Source organism: Tachyglossus aculeatus, chromosome X1, assembly GCF_015852505.1.
Source record: "Tachyglossus aculeatus isolate mTacAcu1 chromosome X1, mTacAcu1.pri, whole genome shotgun sequence".
Taxonomy (NCBI): domain Eukaryota; kingdom Metazoa; phylum Chordata; class Mammalia; order Monotremata; family Tachyglossidae; genus Tachyglossus; species Tachyglossus aculeatus.
In genome coordinates, this window is record NC_052101.1 from 107,251,062 (window position 1) to 107,272,277 (window position 21,216).

At 43.8% G+C, this 21,216-nt stretch overlaps 1 non-coding gene across 1 annotated transcript; it reads left to right on the top strand.

The window, feature by feature from the left end:
- Positions 1-688: 688 nt before the first annotated feature.
- LOC119920570 lies at positions 689-826 on the top strand. Its single transcript, XR_005448304.1, has one exon. It is a non-coding gene; the product is annotated as a small nucleolar RNA SNORA7 (small nucleolar RNA).
- Positions 827-21,216: the final 20,390 nt, after the last annotated feature.

A 21,216-nucleotide genomic window follows, 5' to 3' on the forward strand; every position in this document is an offset into this window, starting at 1 on the left:
TACCATTATGAAATAACAAAATAAATGATGCCTGTTAAAATTTGAGCTGTAAAAAGTCATGAACCAATTCTTAAGAAAGTGAATGAATGTATGAATATGCTTGAAGAGGATGGCCCTGATGGAGATGAGTTCGAAGGTCCATGAGATGTTGAAAAGTTAGCTTGCTGGGAAGCTAGAGAAGCAGCGTGGCTCAGTGGAAAGAGCATGGGCTTTGGAGTCAGAGGTCATGGGTTCAAATCCCGGCTCCGGCAATGGTCAGCTGTGTGACTTTGGGCAAGTCACTTAACTTCTCTGGGTCTCAGTTCCCTCATCTGTAAAGTGGGGATTAAGACTGTGAGCCCCCTGTGGGACAACCTGATCACCTTGTATCTCCCCAGCGCTTAGAACAGTGCTTTGCACATAGTAAGCGCTTAACAAATACCATCCAAAAAACGATTTAAGAAAAGGAGGCTACAATTCCACTTAAATTGGACAAATTCTTCACAAACTGAAAGAACAAATATCGCAGATGGAAGTACATGCTTCTACTTTAATCTACTGTCTTATCTTTCCCCAGAAAAAAAATTGTAATATGCCTTGAATTAATAGTAATAGTTCAGTGACCTTTATTATTACAGAACCTGAAGGCATTGCAGTTACTTTTCCAGAGTTTCTGGGAAGCATCATTTATGACATGTAAGTGTTTGGGCACCTCTCAAGGTTGCACTGGGAGAGTTTCCAGTACTCTACCAGTCTCGACTTTGGGAGGAAGAGTCAAGCAGAGGCCTACATATTCCATTCCTAGCTTGGCCAGTGGCTAGTGAGTGGAAGGCAATCTGCTACAAGTCAAAACTCACCTGTGCTGGGCAGCAGTGGCTTGGGAGAGAGTCAGGGGTGGATACTCAAGTTTACCGAGTGGAAGGAGGCAATGGTAAACCTCTTCCATATTTTTATCAAGAAAACTCTATGGATACACTACCAGAACAATTGCAGATGGAGGTAGGGCATTCTGGGAGAGGTGTGCTCATCGCGTTGTTATGGGTCGGACATGACTCAACAGCATATGACAACAACAACAAATGTTTGGGAAGATGTACCCCATAGTAAAATTACGTTTTTTCAGGGAACACAACCTAGGTAATATTGGGAATTTCCGTGTAATTACTTTAACAACTAATTGGGAGAATATTGGTATGAGCCTTTAAAAAATAACAACAGGGAATTAGACCTAAGAGGCACATGAGGAATATGGTTATATGAAAGGAATCAATAATAAGATACCTTCATTTTCCCATACTTATCAGCAGCAACTTTGGTGGCAAATGTTGTTTAGATGCCTTGAGACATCCCTTACAGTTCCCAAGGCCATCATCAAATCCAAGCAATGGGGCAAGTGAGCTGTTAGTAAATGTACTACTCCCCCAGGTTCTTCCAAAACCTATTAGTCTGGAGTCATTCTCATTCACTCAAGTCAAGGACAACCCAGAACATCCCTTGGCCTTCCAGACCTGGTTATTAGAATCCATCTCCTAGTCTTGAGGCAGGAGTCCAAGGAGAATAGTCTCTCTTTGCCATTGGACCACTGTTTGCAGGTTGCTACATCCAAAGAGCTCTAACTATGCCCACCCTAACTCCCCTTGATTACTACTAAAAATTGTAGTAAGTATTTACCAGATGTTAAACACTGTGTCAAAGCAAGTGGGTAGAAACAAGGTCATCAGAAAGGACACAGTCTCTTTCCCACATGGAGTTCACAATCTCAGAACAGAGGTACCTGATTAATCCCTTCAGGAAGAAATCTGTCACTCCAGCAGTATTTATCAGAACACTAGCAGGGGGTATTGGGTGTAATCTTGGCAACATCCCTAGATTAGTGAAACTTTGTAACACTGAAGTCTGTGGGAGGCATGGAGAGGAAAGCAGGAGGAATAGGGGCCTAACTACTGACCAGGTGAAAAGAGGAGCATCTCTCTTTTTTAGATAGTTGCCCTTTCTAGTGTGTTCACAGTTGTGATGTGTTGTGAACATTGAGAATCAGTTCTATTTCTGTGCCCTGGTGGACGGGGGGCACCAAGATGATCATAATAGTTTTCATTCCTCAAATGTGTTCTAGCACTTTGAAAAATTAGAGCTATCTCATCCAGCTCCCTCACTTTATCCTCACACTATCCTTGTGAGGTAGACAGAGGCAGGTACTGTAATGCAGAGGATGTCAGATTGTCACTCAATTTGGCTGGCTTGAGTCCCCTTTCTCCCTAAATCTAAGCTGGTGTTAGAACATCCTTTCTTCCCCAAAAGATGGCATCGTTTCCGGCCAAGGCGATTTCCTAACAGCCTACTACCCCCAAGTGGGAGGATGGGTTTCTTCAGTTACATTCAGAATCTCAGCAAGTGATTGTATTCAGTTTCTTCAGGGGCCTGACTCTGGCAATTCTCCCAGAATATTCCTTTTGTGACCATCACACAAGCCAAGGAAAGACTAGAGTTAATTCTCAGAAAGAAAGTGCCTTTGAATAGCTTTAGCTGTGCTCTCAGTCCCTCTGGTTGCAGCCATAGACTCAATTAGCCCCTTTCAAGTCCAGAGAAATACTGGTTTGGGAGTGTGATTTTTAAAAGCTTTATTACAAATATGTGGTTAGGTGGTCTATATACGCTTGCTTTAAAACATACCCACATAATATAGTATCACAAATCTACTTATCAGCTGTTACTCTGCTTTCAAATGTGTTACAGTTCCTGGCTTCTGTACATCAAGAAGCTCTAGGCATATTTCTTAGCCTTTTTGAACTCATGGGTTTGTCTTTTGGATTTTATGCAGATTGGGAATTTTCTAACGGTGAATCTTGTATTTGGGAAAGGGCCATTCAGCTGTATTTTATATACCAACAGTTTCTATATTGAGGGTGTCCTACCTGCCAGTTGTCAGCTAACCTGAAGAGTGGCCAGTGGCTGATTCCTGCAATATTCTATTCCAGTTATCTGAATTGTTATTCCATGCTCAGCGTTCTATTTTGTACATTTTCTTTCTGATGACTGTTTGCCCAGGAGTTTATTTTCTATTCTTTGATCCTGATCCTATGCCTCTCTGGTGACTGTTTGGAATTCTTCTGACTACTGTTGGCCCAGCCTCTCTCAATCAGGGACTCAACTCCTCTGCTCAAGAGTTTGTCCATAGTTCTATGTCAAGGTAAATTGGGGAACCCTCCATCTCAAGGTCAAAATGCTATCTTGTAAGAGTGAAGGTGAACTGGGGCCTCCGTCATCTCGAAGTTAAAATGCTATCTCGACTGCCCAAGCTAGCACAGTGGAACTCGGAAGCACGTGTGGGGCATCGCCTCCATGACCTAAACCACCGGACACCATGGGACAGGAAGGCGGAAGAAGGTGTCCCTCTTCCCTGTGCCAACAAAATAAGGTACGGAGGGGTGGAGACTGGACACGCAGAATCCAGAAGCCCGAATAGCCTGGAATGACAGGTAATAAATACCTTCTGTTCTGCCTCCTACATTCTAGGCGGTGGATTGAGACTTGCAGCAGTAGGCTGCTTGTCGGCCCTGCCCAGAGTGTGGTATGCCCGCTCTGTCTCTGGAACCAGTGTGCTAAGTGAGGACCATGGGACAGGTGAATGTCCAACTGCTAGCTTGTGGGGCTGGGAGCTAGGTGATTTGCCACGTGCATGTAATCACCTAAGTGTATTCCAACTGAGGAGGAAGCGCTCGTGAGAAAGGAGCTAGGTGCTCCGCCATGCGTAAGTAACACATAAGTGTATTCCTCCAGAGAGGGAAGTGTTTGTAGGGCAGAAAATAGGTGCTCTGTCACATGTGAATAAATCAGTTTGAGTGGATGCAGGGTGCCAAACTAAAAATAAGCATATTCCCCCAGAGAGGGAAGTTCAATTAGCCATATGCCAATAACTAAAAATAAGTGTATTCCTCCCAAAAGGGAAGTTCAATTAGCTGCATGCAAAATACTAAATAAGCGTAGTCTTCCCGAGAATGAAGTTCAATTTGCCACGTGGAATAAAATTTGCATGGCTCAGCCTTTCTGACTGCAGTCTCTCAATCTCGCTGTTCTGCTACTCGAACCTGTCACCATGCGATAGGTAACAAGGTCTTGATTCCAATTTGTACATTTTTGTCATTTCTTGACATGCTCAGTCCACAGAAGCACACACCTGTGGGGAAGGATGATACAGGTTCTTTCTTCTGCATGTCCTAAACAGAACTCATCATCTTCCCACCCAAACCATGCCCTCCCACTATCTTTCCCATCACTGTAGACAATGCCACTATCTTCCCTGTCTCACAATCCCCTAACCTTGGTGTTATCCTCAACTCATCTCTCTTTCAAGCTACATATTCAGTCCATCAGCAAATCCTGTCAGTTTTACCTTCACAACATCACTAGAATCTGCCCATTCCTCTCTATCCAAACCACTACCATGCTGTTCCAAGCACTTATATCTCACCTTAACTACTGAATCAGCCTTCTCACTGACCTCTCTACCTCTCATCTCTCCCCACTCCAACCCTTACTTCACTCTGCTGTCCAGATCAGTTTTCTAAAAACGCATTTGGTCCATATCTCTTTAATCCTCAAGAACTCCCAGTCCATCTACCTCCCCATCAAACTGAAACTCCTTAATGTTGCCTTTAAAGCATTCAATCAGTATCTTCTCCTCCTAGCTTACATCCCTGATCTCCCACTATAATCTAGTTCACAAACATCACTTCTCTAATCCCCACTACTCACTGTACCTCTATCTCACTACCTCCCACTGCTGGAACTCCCTCCCTCTTCATATATGACAGACCATCACTATCCCCACCTTCAAAGCCTTATTAAAATCACATCTCCTCTAAGAGGCTTTCCCTGATTAAGCCTTCATTTCCCCAACTTCCTCTCCCTTCTGCATCATCTGTGTACTTGGATCTGTACCCTGTAAGCACTTGATATTCCCTCCACCCTCAGCCCCACATCACTCAAGTACATGTCAAAGGAAACCCTTGAAGTTAACTTAGGCAACTATGGATCTAAAACTGAAATTCAAACTTGCCAGAAGGGGCTATTTGGGCTACATAAATGTGACCTCTTAATGTGCCAGAGAAGCGCATACCTTAAACAGGTAGCAGCAACAAGGACTAAGGTTTTACTTTTATAGTAATCAGTGACAAAACTGTGGTGGGGCTCAGCTCCCAAAATGCCTCGCAAATGGCCATTCCTGTGGGACAGAGAAGGGATTTGGCAAATATTTTATAGACTGGAAAAATCCATATAGTAGAGCAACTAGATGAACAATTTGAAATGGCAAATGTATGTGGTCTCAACTGAAAAATTGATTAGTAAGTTACTACAAGAATGATTTTCCCATTCTATTTAAACTGGATTTTTTGATGGCACTCTGAGGAGAGACTACAGACATGATCATAAGGAAAAGAAAATTGATAAACATGGAAAAATATTTGTGTGATACCAATCGTTTCAGTCAATTCTAAAACCAATTGTTGATTTCCGGAACAAGAAACGGTCAGATTTGATATCAATAGCATCAAGTGAGTGCAAATATATGTAAAAAATTAGATCTTTTAGTGTAAACTCCATCTTACCATATGATAGCACAAACAAGTCTAGAGACTTCATACCCCTGAGTTTCCCAGGTTTGTGCTTTTCTGCTCCCGGCGTGTACGTGTAACATTAAAATTTTATGGGTTTCCAGTTTTGAGTGACAGTGCAGTTCCTCAAGCTCGGATCCTGCAGAACAAGATATCTGCAGTTAGAAGGGCCAACTCAGTAAGCTGAAACTTGTGAGGGCACTGATAGAGTGTGAATCACTCATTCACATGACGGTAGGTGCACACTGTATCTGTATTCACAGCAGCAGTGTGGCTGAGTGGCCAGAACGTGGGCCCGGAGTTAGAGGACCTGGGTTCTAATTCTGCCTGGTTTGTGACCTGGGACAAGTCACTTCACATCTCTGTGTGTCAATGCCCTCATCAGTAAAATGGGGACTCAGTACTCGTTCTCCCTCCTGCTTAGACTGTGAGCCCCCTGGGAGAAAAGGGCTGTCTGACCTATCTTGTATCCATTCATTCAATTGTATTTATTGAGTGCTTACTGTGTGCAGAGCACTGTTCTAAGTGCTTGGGAAGTACAAATCAGCAACATATAGAGACGGTCCCTACTCAACGACGGGCCAGGCCACAATCGGGGTGGGGTGGGGGTTCTTTGAGCAAAGTCAGGTCCTTCAAGTAGCCAGTAATGGAAGGCCTTAAATCTGGCAGTTAAATTAGGTATGCTGAACTGTCTGGACTCGGGTATACATCTAATAATAATAATAATGGCATTTATTAAGCACTTACTATGTGCAAAGCACTGTTCTAAGCACTGGGAAGGTTACAAGGTGATCAGGTTGTCCCACGGGAGGCTCACAGTCTTAATCCCCATTTTACAGTTGAGGTAACTGAGGCACAGAGAAGTCAAGACTTGGCCAAAGTCACACAGCTGACAATTGGCGGAGCCGGAATTTGAACCCATGACCTCTGACTCCAAAGCCCGTGCTCTTTCCACTGAGCCACGCTGCTTCTCAGTGCATACCAAGCTTTTGGTGAGGACAGTTATGCTTTTTATGTACATTAGTTAACATTTACTTGTTTCAATTCATAGTATCTTATTAGTATAAAATACTAATCATACCCCAGCACTTAATACAGGACTTAGCACATAGTGAGTGCTTAAATACCATAGGTAGTGTAATTATTATTATTCAAAGATGATCCTACCGAAAGTGAGATTTTATCGGTATGTGGGAGTGCAGCCTGACCATCAGTTCCTTTCACCCTGTCCTCAGGAAAAGATAGTGTTTTGTTGTAACATGACGGGTTAAGTACCAATCCCCTAAGGATAATGGGATAATGGCCTCTAGGGCTTTTGTGCTGGGAGTCCCAGTCTCACTCTTCCCATGTCTGTGACAATGTCTGAGAGTTTCCAGTCAGGTCTGAGAAGACTCAAAATGATGGCTTCTTGACCTGTTGTCTCTTTGAAGCCGTTACCATTCTGAGATCTATCACTGCTTTCGATCCATGCACCTTTCTTGTCCCCACTCTCAAAAAGAGAAGGACTTGGATTTGATTTATTTTTCCAGTGATCTGTATGTCCTTTGTGAAGCAGCTTGGCTCAGTGGAAAGAGCATGGGCTTGGGAGTCAGAGGTCGTGGGTTCAAATCCTGGCTCTGCCAATTGTCAGCTGTGTGCCTTTGGGCAAGTCACTTAACTTTTCTGGGCCTCAGTTACCTCATCGGTAAAATGTGGATTGAGACTGTGAGCCCCCCGTGGGACAATCAGATCACCTTGTAACCTCCCCAGCGCTTAGAACAGTGCTTTGCACATAGTAAGTGCTTAATAAATGCCATCATTATTATTGTTATTATTACTGATAAAATCCTATTCATGAGTGTGAGCGGCTGAAAAGATCAATGTCAGTCAGTCAGTGGTATTTATTACTTCCATAACTTATGTAGACACAATCCATGCCCCCAAGGATCTTATAGTCTAAGGGAGGAGATGGACCCTAAAAAAAATTACAGGTAGCGGAATCAACCAAGTATAATGATATGTACATAAGTGTCATGGTGGGGCAAAGGCAAATACCTAAATGCTTAGGGAGTATGTACTGGTGTGCATAGATGATGCAGAATAGTAATAATTGTGGTAGTTGTTCCTTACTCCACTCCAATGACCTCGACATCACAGACACGTGATCTCGTCATCTCTAGTCACTGTTCAGTCTCTAACCTCATCAACTCTGAAATTCCACCTTCAGACCACATTTGAAGATTAATGGGATTTTTTGTTTTGAAGAGACCAAAATCCTCTTCCATCCCTGCTGTGGGGGTAGGGGCAATCAGGCCCCATTTTCACCCCTCCCCCCACCCCATCCCTGTCATCCTGTCCCAGCACCACCTCTCATCCCCCTCCCCCTGTGCTGACCCCCATCACCTCAGTCCCATCCAACCCCAGCCCACCCCTCACATCATCCCATCCACCAGAACACCCTGCAACCCCTGCTCCATCACAGGGAAGCTTCCCTTCATCCTTGACCTGTTTCTGACCCAATCACTACTCCTCTTCACCATCACTTCAACCTGGCTCTCTCCAGACAATATGGTCTCCCCTGCTGCTCTCTCCAGAGAGGGCCTGAACTTCACCGACTCCCAAGACTCAGTGGGAAAGGGGGAGGTGTTGGCTTCCTTCTCTAGTCCCAAAGCTGTTTTTGCACCATTCCACCTCCCACATACCTTTCTTTCCCTTCTGTCAACCTCTTATCACTTGCCTCTACCACCCATTCCAGATTCTAGTAAAGGTCATCTACTGCCCCCCAGGTCCAACCTCCAACTTTAACTATTTTGATCCCTTTCTCACATTCCTTCTCTCTTTCTCCATCCCTACATCCTTCCTTGGGGACTTCAATATCCACATAGATGTTCCTGACATCTCTTCCGCTGCCCACTTCTATTACTCCTCAACTCTACTGACTTCCTGCTCCCCTCAACCTCACCCACTCACAAACCTAGACGCACACTCGATCTCATCCTTTCTGTCCACTGCACAATCTCTAGCAGCATGGTTTAGTGGATACAAACAAAGGTCTGTGAGTCAGAAATAATAATAATGATGATGGCATTTATTAAGCGCTTACTATTTACAAAGCACTGTTCTAAGCGCTGGGGAGGTTACAAGGTGATCAGCTTGTTCCACGGGGGGCTCACAGTCTTAATCTCCATTTTACAGATGAGGTAACTGAGGCCCAGAGAAGTTAAGTGACTTGCCCAAAGTCACACAGCTGACAATTGGCAGAGCAGGATTTGAACCCATGACCTCTGACTCCAAAGCCCATGCTCTTTCCACTGAGCCACGCTCTAATCCTGGCTCTGCTGCATGTCTGCTGTGTGACTTCAGGCAAGTCACTTAACTTCTCTGGACCTCAGTTCCTTCATCTGTAAAATGGGGAATAAGACTGTGAACCTCATGTAGGACAGGGACTGTTTCCAACCTGATTATCTTGTTTCTACCCCAGTGCTTAAAACAGTACTTGGCACATAGTAAGCGCTTCACAAGTACCATAATTATTACTACACAAGTACCATAATTATTACCCACACCCACTCTGAAATCTCTCTGACCACAACCTCCTCACCTGCTTCCTCTCCCACACACCTCCTCCCCTCAAATCTATGCTGTTCCCCCACAGAGACCTCCAATCTTCTGACCTCATCCAATGTTCTCAATTCATCATTCCCCATTTAACCTCCAAACCCAAACTACTTTCTCTTGATGACAGAATTGATGCTCTCAACCCCACCCTCTCTACTGACTAGCAGTGTGGCTTAGTGGAAAGAGCATGGGTTTGGGAGTCAGAGGACGTGGTTCTAATCCCGGCTCCACCACTTGTCTGTCGTGTGACCTTGGGTCAGCCACTTAACTTCTCTGTGCCTCAGTTACCTCATCTGTAAAATGGGGATTAAGACTCTGAGCCCCAGTTGGGACAACCTGATTACCTTGTATCTACCCCAGTGCTTAGAACAGTGCTTGGCACATTGTAAGTGCTTAACAAATACCATGATTATCATAATTATTATTCCTGAACTTAACTCACTCACTCCCCTATCTCTTTATTGATCTTGTACCACTAACCCATCCTCCTGTCTCTCCCCACTTCAATCTATACTTCACGCTGCTGCCCAGATCATCTCTGTGCAGAAATGCTCTGGGCATGTTACTCCCCTCCTCAAAAATCTCCAGTGGCTATCAATCAACCTATGCATCAATCAAAAACTCCTCACTCTCGGCTTCAAGGCTCTCCATCACCTCGCCCCCTCCTACCTCACCTCCCTTCTTTCCTTCTACAGCCCAGCCCGCACACTCTGCTCCTCTGCCGCTAACCTCCTCACTGTGCCTCGTTCTCACCTGTCCCGCCATCGACCCCCGGCCCATGTCCTCCCCCTGGCCTGGAATGCCTTCCCTCCACACATCCACCAAACTAGCTCTCTTCCTCCCTTCAAAGCCCTACTGAGAGCTCACCTCCTCCAGAAGGCCTTCCCAGACTGAGCTCCCTGCTTCCTCTCCCCCTCTTCCCCCTCCCCATCCCCCCTGCCTTACCTTCTTCCCCTCCCCACAGCACCTGTATATATGTTTGTACGTATTTATTACTCTATTTATTTTACTTGTACATATTTATTCTATTTATTTTATTTTGTTAATATGTTTTGTTTTGTTGTCTGTCTCCCCCTTCTAGACTGTGAGCCCGCTGTTGGGTAGGGACCGTCTCTATATGTTGCCAACTTGTACTCCCAAGCGCTTAGTACAGTGCTCTGCACACAGTAAGTGCTCAGTAAATACGATTGAATGAATGAATGAACCCACAGCTCTGGATCACCTCCACGGTCCACCTTCTTCGTTCTGATACATGAGCCGCAGAGTGCTGCTGGAGGAAATCTGGATATCAGGCCAGCTTCCACTTTAAGTTTATCCTTGCATGCATTTACTCTGCCCTCTCCTCTACTGGGCAAAATTATTTCTCCATAATAATAATTATGGTATTCGTTAAGCACTTACTATATGCCAAGCACCATTCTAAGCACTGGGGTAGATACAGGGTAATCAGATTGTCCCCCGTGGGGCTCCCAGTATTAATCCCCATTCTACAGATGAGGTATCTGAGGCACAGAGAAGTTAAGTGTCTTCCCCAAGGTCACACAGCAGACAAGTGGCAGAGCGGGGATTAGAACCCACGTCCTCTGACTTCCAGCCTGTGCTCTTTCCATTAAGCCACATTGCTTCTTCATCCTTATTATAATAATAATAATGATGGCATTTGTTAAGCGCTTACTATGTCCAAAGCACTGTTCTAAGCGCTGGGGGGATACAAGGTGATCAGGTTGTCCCATGTGGGGCTTACAGTCTTAATCTTCCTTTTACAGATGAGGTAACTGAGGTTCAGAGAAGTGAAGTGACTTGCCCAAGGTCACACAGCAGACATGTGGCATAGCTGGGATTCGAACCTCTGACTGGAAATCCCGGGCTCTTTCCACTGAGCCACGCTGCTTATTGACACCAATGCCCATTGCACTGGCCAGTTATTCCAGATGTTTAACTCCATCCTCAAAACCCCTGCCCACCCACCTCCCCCCATCCCTTTCCCCTACTGACCTGGCCACCTACTTTAAGAAGCAGCGTGGCTCAGCGGAAAGAGCCCGGGCTTTGGAGTCAGAGGTCATGGGTTCAAATTCCGGTGCTGCCAATTGTCAGCTGTGTGACTTTGGGCAAGTCACTTCACTTCTCTGGGCCTCAGTTCCCTCATCTGTAAAATGGGGATGAAGACTGTGAGCCCCCCGTGGGACAACCTGATCACCTCGTAACCTCCCCAGCGCTTAGAACAGTGCTTTGCACATAGTAAGTGCTTAATAAATGCCATTATTATTGTTGTTATTATTAAGAAAATTGACAATATCAGGTGTGATGTCCCTAAAATCCTCCCCCTTCCTGCCCCTTCTTCAAATCTCCCATCTTTTCCAGTGGTATCTCTAGATGAGATGTGGCTTCTCTCAAAATCCACCCCCTCCACTTGCCCATTCCTTCTGACCTTATCAAAACACTTGCCCCAAGCCCCCCAGCTTCTGCCCTCCCTAACTGCCATCTTCAACTATTCACTCTCCAATGGCTTCTTCCCCACTGTTTTCAAACATGTCTTTATCTCCCCTATCCTAAAAAAAAAAACCCTCCCATGAACCCACGGCCCCAACTCCCTCCTACCATTCCTATCTAGACTCCTTGAGAGGGTTGTCTTCACCTGCTGTCTCAAGCTCCTCTCCTCCATTTCTCTCCCTGACCCCCTCCAATCTGGCTTCCGACCCCTTCACTCCACAGAAAATGCCCTTTCAAAGGTTACTAATGATCTCCTCCTTGCCAAATCCAATGCCACTACTCCATAATAATAATAGCATTTATTAAGTGCTTACTATGTGCAAAGCACTGTTCTAAGCACTGAGGAGGTTACAAGGTGATCAGATTGTCCCACGGGGGGCTCACAGTATTCATCCCCATTTTACAGATGAGGGAACTGAGGCACAGAAAAGTGAAGTGACTTGCCCAAAGTCACACAGCTGACAATTGGCGGAGCTGGGGTTTGAACATCTGACCTCCGACTCCAAAGCCCACACTCTTTCCACTGAGCCATGCTGCTTCTCTAATCTAATCCTCCTCGATCTCTCAGATGCCTTTGATGCTATCAACTACCCCCTTCTCCTGGAAACATTCTCCAACTTCGGCTTCACTGACTCTGTCCTCTCCCAGATCTTCTCCTATCTCTCTGACCACTCATTCTCAGTCTCTTTTGCAGGCTCCTCCTCTGCCTCCTACCTCTTTACTGTGGGTGTTCCTCAAGGTTCAGTTCTGGGTTCCCATACATTCTCCATCTATACCCACTCTCTTGTAGAACTCATTCACTCCCATGGCTTCAACTACCACCTCTATGCAGATGATACCCAAATCTAAATCTTCAGCCTTGTTCTCTCTCCTTCTCTTCAGTCTCGCATTTCCTTCTGCCTTCAAGACATCTCTACTTGGTTGTTCTCCCTTCAATTCAAACTTAAGATATCTAAACATCCTCCAACTTCGGCTTCACTGACTCTGTCCTCTGCCGGCTCTTCTCCTATCTCTCTGACCACTCATTCTCAGTCTCTGTTGCAGGCTCCTATCTCTGCCTCCTACCTTCCTTCCTTACTGTGGGTGTTCCTCAAGGTTCAGTTCTGGGTTCCCATACATTCTCCATCTATACCCATGCTCTTGTAGAACTCATTCACTCCCATGGCTTCAACTACCACCCCTCTGCAGATGATACCCAAATCCACATCGTCAGCCTTGATCTCTCTCCTTCTCTTCAGTCTCGCATTTCCTTCTGCCTTCAAGACATCTCTACTTGGTTGTTCTCCTTTCAGTTCAAATTTAAGATATCTAAAACAGATCTCCTTATTTCCCCCACCCAAACCCTGTTCTCCCCCTGACTTTCCCAACACGGTAGATGGCACCACCATCCTTCCCGTCTCCCAAGCACATAACTTGGCATTATCCTTTACTCCTCTGTCTCTTACTCAATCCACATATTCAATCCATAACTAAACTCTGTCAGTTCCAGTGTCATAGCATCATTAAAATCAAAGCTTTCCTCTCCTTCCAAATTACTACCACTTTAATCCAATCACTTAATCTATCCTGCCTTCATTACAATTTCAGCCTCCTGCTGACCTCCCTGCCTCCTGTCTCTCCCCACACCAGTCCATACTTCACTCTGCTGTCTGGATCATTTCTCTAGAAAAATGTTCAGGCCATGTTTCCCCTCTTCTTTGGAAACTCCAGTGGTTACCCATCCAGCTATGTATCAAAAATAAACACCTCACTATTGTCTTTAAAGAGAAGCAGCATGGCTCAGTGGAAAGAGCACGGGCTTTGGAGTCAGAGGTCATGGGTTCAAATTCCGGCTCTGCCAATTGTCAGCTGTGTGACTTTGGGTAAGTCACTTAACTTCTCTGTGCCTCAATTTCCTCATCTGTAAAATGGGGATTAAGACTGTAAAATGGGGATTAAGACTGTGAGCCCCCCGTGGGACAACCTGATCACCTTGGAACCTCCCCAGAGCTTAGAACAGTGTTTTGCACATAGTAAGCGCTTAATAAATACCATTATTATTATTATTTAAAGCAGTCAATCACCTTGCTCCCTCCTACCTCATCCCACCACTCTCCTACTACAACCCAGCCCACACACCTCACTCCTCTAACGCTAACCTTCTCACTGTATCTCAATCTCACCTATCTCGCCACTGACCTCTTGCAAAGCAGCATGGCTTAGTGGAAAGAGTGTGGGCTTGGGAGTCAGGGGTCATGGGTTCTAATCCCACCTCCGCCGCTTGTCAGCTGTGTGACTTTGGGCAAGTCACTTAACTTCTCTGTGCCTCAGTTACATCATCTGTAAAATGGGGAATAAGACTGTGAGCCTCACGTTGGACAACCTGAGAACCTTGTATTTACCCCAGCGCTTTGAACAGGGCTTGACACATAGTAAGCGCTTAACAAATACCATCATTATTATGTCCTGCCTCTGGCCTGGAATGTCCTCCCTCCTCATGTCCAACAGACAATTATTCTCCCCTCCTTCAAACCTTATTGAAGGCATATCTCCTCCAAGAAGCCTTCCCCATCTAAACCCTCTTTTCTTTTTTTCAACTCTCTTCTGCATTTTCATGACTTTCCCCCTGTATTCTTTTCCCCTCCCAACCCCACAGCACTTAGGTACATGTCTGTAATTTATTTATTTATAGTAATAATAATAATAATAATAATAGCATTTGTTAAGTGCTTACTGTGTGCAAAGCACTGTTCTAAATGCTGGGGAGATACAAGGTGATCAGGTTGTCCCACATAGGGCTCACAGTCTTAATCCCCATTTTACAGATGAGGTAACTGAGGCACAGAGAAGTTAAGTGACTTGCCCAAGGTCACACAGCAGACGTGGTGGATCTGGGATTTGAATCCAAGACCTCTGACTCCAAAACCCGTGCTCTTTCCACTGAGCCACGATGCTTCTCTAGTGTCTGTCTCCCCCTCTACTCTGTAAGCTTTTTGTGGGCAGGGAATGTGGCTGTTATATTGTTATACTGTACTCTCCCAAGAACCTAGTACATTGCTCTGCACATAGTAAGTGCTCAGTAAAGATGACTGACTGACTGACTGAGTCCTCACTACCCCCTCAAGAAAACAAACCACGTCCTTCCCGGGTAACACAAATCCTCAAGAAGGACTGAAAAAGTACCTTCTCCAACCCTCACACTCCCCTCTCCATAAAACAGAAGTCTTGCCCCTGTTGCTTCATGGACCAAAACAATTTACCAAAATTCCTTTGCAAATTTGGCCAGTTTGTACATGAATGGCATATGTCAAAACTCCTGCTTGAATTTCTTGGTGACTGAAAGGACCTAGAAAATAATCATAATAGGAGGAGCCCAAAAGGCAGAGAACAAACAAGCAGTAAACGATCAAAACTTAAGTAATTATCTTTTTTCATAGCTCATTTCCTTTGTCCTTGAATCAATGCATTACCATTCGGTGGTTCACAATTTCAAGATTAAAGTTTCAAGAATAAAAATCATCTGACACTTTTTAGAGCATGCATCTGAGTTGGTTACTAGTGGTTTGGTTTTTATTAGTTGTTTTTGTACGGCGACCTAAACTTGAGTGCCTATATTGATTGATAGAAACTTTATTGTAGAATGGAACATGCAGAACACATGACTCTTACCATCGAGCAGCTTACAATTCAGAGGAGAAAAGATGGATGAACCTACATTTGTTTCTTTATTTGAAGCTTTCATGCCTCGAAAGAGGAACCAGGGAGAGTAGAGGGGATTGTGGGACATAGAAGGCCATCCAAACTACTTTCATTTCATCTGACAAGTCTTCCAGGATAGGTGAAATCTGAAGTGAACTTTAAAAGGTGGGAGAAGATGGACCCGGGGAAGTTCCTCTGAACTCAAAGTTGATATTGGGTGAAGGGGAGAGAAGAGTTTTCAAAAGTAGGAGAGCAATTGGAGGAAAGGGAGTAGGAATTTGTCATGGGTTCTAATCCCGGCTCCACCACTTGTCTGTTGTGTGACCTTGGGCAAGTCATTTAACTTCTCTGTGCTTGTTACCTCATCTGGAAAATGGGGATTAAGACTGTGAGCCCCATGTGGGACAATCTGATTACCTTGTATCTCCCCCAGCTCTTAGAACAGTTCTTGGCACATAGTAAGCACTTAACAAATACCAAAATTAAAATTATTATTATTATCTGCAAAATGGGGGTTCAATACCTCCTGCTTAGACTGTGAGCCCCATGTGGGATCTGATTATTGCATATCTACCCCATCGTTTAGTACAGTGCTTGGCACATAGTAAGCACTTAATAAAATACCACAATTATTATTATTATCAATAGTAATAATTATAATATCATTATCATTATTCAACAGGCAGCATGGCCTAGTGGAAAGAGTGAGCATATACCAAGGGCTTTGCCACTGACCTGCTGTGTGACCTTGGGAAAAGCACTTCTCTGTGCCCTCATCTGCAAAATGGGTATTCAATAAGTGTTCTCCCTCCCTTCGACTGGGAGCTACATGTGGAACAGGGGATGTATCCTAACTGATCACCTTGTGTCTGCCCCAGCACTTGGCACAAAGTGCCTAATAAAAACCATCGTTACGACAATGAGAAATATAGTTTTACAGGCACAGTAATTAGCACTGAGTCTGGGTACCTATTCTCCCTCTCCATTAGACTGTGGGCCCCATGTGGGATAGGGATGGCATTCAACTTGATTATATGGGCTCTTAGTACAATACTAGGGACACGGTAAATGCTTAAAAATAACACAATTATTAGAACTAAAAAAATTTTAGTGTCATATAACATATAGAATCAGTTATCCGGGAGAGATTATACACAAAACGCTTTCAAAGAATGGAAAATAAGTTACAGATTATGGGAAGCTTCAACTTAATTTTATTTAAGATTTCCTCCATTTTCATCTATTCTTTGTATCATCCAAAAACACCTGGATAAAGTATATCAGAATATAATAATGATAATAATAATGGCATTTATTAAATGCTTACTATGTGCAAAGCACGGTTCTAAGTGCTGGGGAGGTTACAAGATGATCAGGTTGTCCCACGGGGGGCCCACAGTCTTAATCCTTATTTTACAGATGAGGTAACTGAGGCCCAGAGAAGTTAAGTGACTTGCCCAAAGTCACACAGCTGATAATTGGCGGAGCAGGGATTTGAACCCATGACCTCTGATTCCAAAGCCTGTGCTCTTTCCACTGAGCCACGCTATTCTCTTGCTAATCAGGCCATGACATCACTATTCCACCTTCATCGGCTTTTTGGGTGTTCTGTCACTGTGCCTTAATGTGGTTCTGACGTATTTTGAAACATATTCATAAAGGGATTGTGCTGTAGTTATTTCATTCTTATAGTTATTTTATGGTTTCATCAGGCGAATTAGTTTCCATGTTTGGAGCACTTTGGAATTTCCAGCAGCATGATCATGTCCTGGCAAATTATAATTTACTGGGCAAATGGTAGGTTGGGATGGGCGGGTTTGCTATTCAAAATTTCTTGACAAGCAGCTTGCTGCATTCTTATGGATAATAGGGTTGAAAAATGCCCTTATTAGATTAATCCAAGGACAGTGATGATCTTATTTTTTGCCATCTTCACAATATGTTTTCAGTGGCCACTTTTTGCATGTAACATTTAAAGTTAATTTAAAGATATTTAAGTTGATCAAAGGTATCTGTTACTCCAATGTTCATTTGGACTAGTAAATAGTAACAAGAACAAAAAAGCCCATCAGATGAGAGGTAATGTTTTCACAAGTCACCCCAGTTTTAAAGCATGAGATACAGGTCATCAATTTCACTGTGACTTAGCAATTTATTTACACAGTTGTACTGGGTTAGACATAACACAGCTGAGTTCTGGTTTGATGAAACATTGTTATCCCCATAATTCATTTTGTGCAGCTTCAACAAGTTATTTGGATTTGTGGTGCTCCCATTTGAGGGTGAAATTGAATTGGAAATTCATGTGTAGGCTGTTCAGATGAGGCAAGTCTGAGTATCAGGAAAGTGTCAATTAAATTTATCTTCTAGTCTGTCTCATAAAATCTGTTCTGGGACCTTGAAAATAGCTTTCATTATCATATCGATTGAAGTCAGCAAATACATCTCAAATCAAAGGTGAATGAAAGTTTAAGATATTTACGACAAATTCCCAGTAGGTTTTGTTTCTGTAAATATGAATATTGGTTCTAGTGAGGGCACTGTATGATAATAGTTACTATTATGATTTATTGTTCCTTTTGGATGTTATTCACTTATTAATGATGCTATTGATTAATCTTAAATTAGAAATTCCCTGATTAACTCATTTCTCAACTTTTATATCTGACATGAAATGTAGCAAAAGCCACATCAGAAATATATTAATTCAGAAGTAGATACAAAGTTGTAGAAAACTGACAGCAGCAGCTGTTTCCCCATGGGGTACCACATAAGTTCTTCAAACCTGCAAACTGAAAACCCATGAAAAATAGCTTTTCCTTCCAAAAAAAGATTTATCTTGAGATGTGACCAAATTTTCTAGAACTAAACATTAACTCATTATGGGTGATGTTCAGAGTTTGAATTTGAATCAGAGAAGCCCTCTTATTTCAAGTGCTAATTCTCACTCTCTTTTGCATCTTCAACATTTCCCCGGAAAGGTCACTGAGAACAGTTCTCCAAGGAAAATTCTGATACTTCCTTTTTTTCCTTTCACCCCTCTAGACTGTAAGCTCATGGTGGGTAGGGAATGTGCCTATTATTGTATTGTACTCTCCCAAGCACTTAGTACAGTGCTCTGCATACAGTAAGCACTCAAATATGATCAAATGAATGAAAGAATTGCCTTAAAAAGTGGAAAAATTGACTGAATTGTGTGAACTATTGAAGAGAAGATAGGTCTAGGTTCAGTTGAGGCAACCATAGTGGCAAAAGTTCAGGAGACCTAATGATGACCTTATTTCAAAACTTCTTTCTATTATTCTCACAAACTATAATGAAGGAAAATCATTTGATCTAGAAACTCACTGATTTTTTTACAAATCACCTATCTCCAAACTAGATTTTCTCATATAACAAGTCAAGGGCATTCAGCTTTTCGGGATTATGAACCAAAGGTACTGTAAATTCATACCAATCTCCTCAGTATTGGGGTTTAAAATACCAAAGCCCGACCTCACCTGATTGCCCTTTGAAATAAGGGATTATCTTTATGTCAGGATTTCCTCAAACAGCAGTATCATCACCAGCATCATTGATTCAACTTGCTATGAGCAGAGCACTGAACTAAAGTCTTGGGGAGAGTACAAAAGAGTTAGAAGACACAATCCCTGTCCTCAAGGAGTTTACCGTCTAACTACAAAACTAGGAATAACTTGCTTTTTTAGGGTATTTGTTAAGTGCTTACAATAGGCCAGGCACTGTACTAAGCAGTGGGGTAGATACAAGATAATCAGGTCAGACCCAATCCCTGTCCCAAACAGGACTCTTGGTCTTGATCCCGGGGTAACTGAGGCACGGAGAACTTAAATGACTTGTCCAAGATCACAAGTGGAGGAGCCAGGATTAGAACCCGGGTCCTTCTGACTCCCAGGCCGGTGCTCTGTCCACTAGGCCATGCTGCTTCTTATTTAGGTTAAAAAGTTAGATTAAAAAGTGCAGGTTGAAAGTGAGATTAACCTTGATAACATAGTCCAGCCCACCGACTTTGCTCCTCTAGCAGTAGCTTATTCACTGTGCCCCAATCTCATCTATCTCACCAGAGACCCCTTTCCCAAGTCCTCCCTCTGGCCTGGAACTCCATCCCCTCCATATATGCCAGACCACCACTCTCCCCACCTTGAAAGTCTTCTTATTAAGGTCACATCTTCTCCAAGAAGCCCCCCCCACCCCAATTAAGCCCTTTTTTCCATGCTCCCTCTCCCTTCTGCATTTTCTATGCGTCTTTATCTGTAACTCTGGGCATTTGGTATGCACCCCACAGTCAGTCCCAAGAAGCAGCATGGTTTAGTGGATGGACCAGGTGCCTGGGAGTCAGAAGGTCATGGGTTCTAATCCTGGCTCCATCACTTGTCTGCTGTGTGACCCTGGGCAACTCACTTCACTTCTCTGTGCCTGTTACCTCTACCTGTAAAATGGGGATTGAGACTGTGAGCCCCACATGGGGCAGGGACTGTGCCCAACTTGATTTGCTTGTGTCCACCCCAGCAACTTAGTACAGTGCCTGGCACATAATAAGTGCTTAACAAATGTTATTATTATTCTCACGGCACTTACCTGTATATTCATAATTTATGTATACTGATATCTGTCTCTGCCTCTAGACTTAAACCTCGTTGTGGACACGGGCCCTGTCTACTAACTCTGTTGTACTGTACTCTCCCAGTCATTTATTACAGTGTGCGGCACATAGTAATCATTGATTGAAAGCACATCTACCCTAGTTTTCAGGATGCTTAAAACTCATGTCATTTATCTAGGCAACAATGGCAACATGAAGTGAGAGGAATGCAGAGGTTTGGCCCATTCCATTCAAGTAACTTAGAAACTGCCACATAAATCCAAGGGAAGAAGGTTGGGAGAGAAAAATACTGAACTGGCAAATATGGTCTTAAGAAGATCAAGTGAAGTAGTTGATATGTTAATATCAAATCTTATGATACATGTAAATGTCAGTAGAGAAGGCTACTTCTCTCTTCTGATAAAAGGCTCACGGGATGTGGACTTTGCAAAGGAGGCAGTGTGGCATAGTGGATAAAGCACGGGCCCAGGAGTCAGAAGGTCATGGGTTCGAATCCTAACTCCACCACTTGTTTGCTCTTGGGCAAGTCACTTCATTTCTCTGTGTCTCAGTTATTCATAAAATGGGGATTGAGACTGCGAGCCCCACATGGGGCAAGGACTGTGTCCAACCCGATTTGCTTGTACCCACCCCAGTGCTTAGAACAGTGCCTGGCACATAGTAAGTGCTTAACAAATACCATGATTATTTGCAATCAGCATTCATTTTCTTCAGGTCTTCCTGATCAGTCCAAAGGCATTGTGAGCATCTATGCAGACATCTAAGGCAGAAATGCTGTTCCAGAATCGTCACTGCCTACTTTCCCACCAAACAGACCCCAATGAAAGAAAGAAAGATGCTGTAAGGATCTGGACAGACCCAACGCCACAGTACCAATGGCTGATACACTGATTATTTTGGGAGATCTCAGTGGCCGTGTGGACAGTGATGATGGGTTCTCCGCTGACCCAGAGGCTGGGCTCGGCTCTGGGGCTCACGAGCCAGGGAGGGTTGGGAGGCATCCCTCTGGGCCTGTATATATGTATGTATGTTTGTACATATTTATTACTCTATTTATTTTACTTGTACATATCTATTCTATTTTATTTTGTTAGTATGTTTGGTTTTGTACCCCCCTTTTAGACTGTGAGCCCACTGTTGGGTAGGGACTGTCTCTATATGTTGCCAATTTGTACTTCCCAAGCGCTTAGTACAGTGCTCTGCACACAGTAAGCGCTCAATAAATACGATTGATGATGA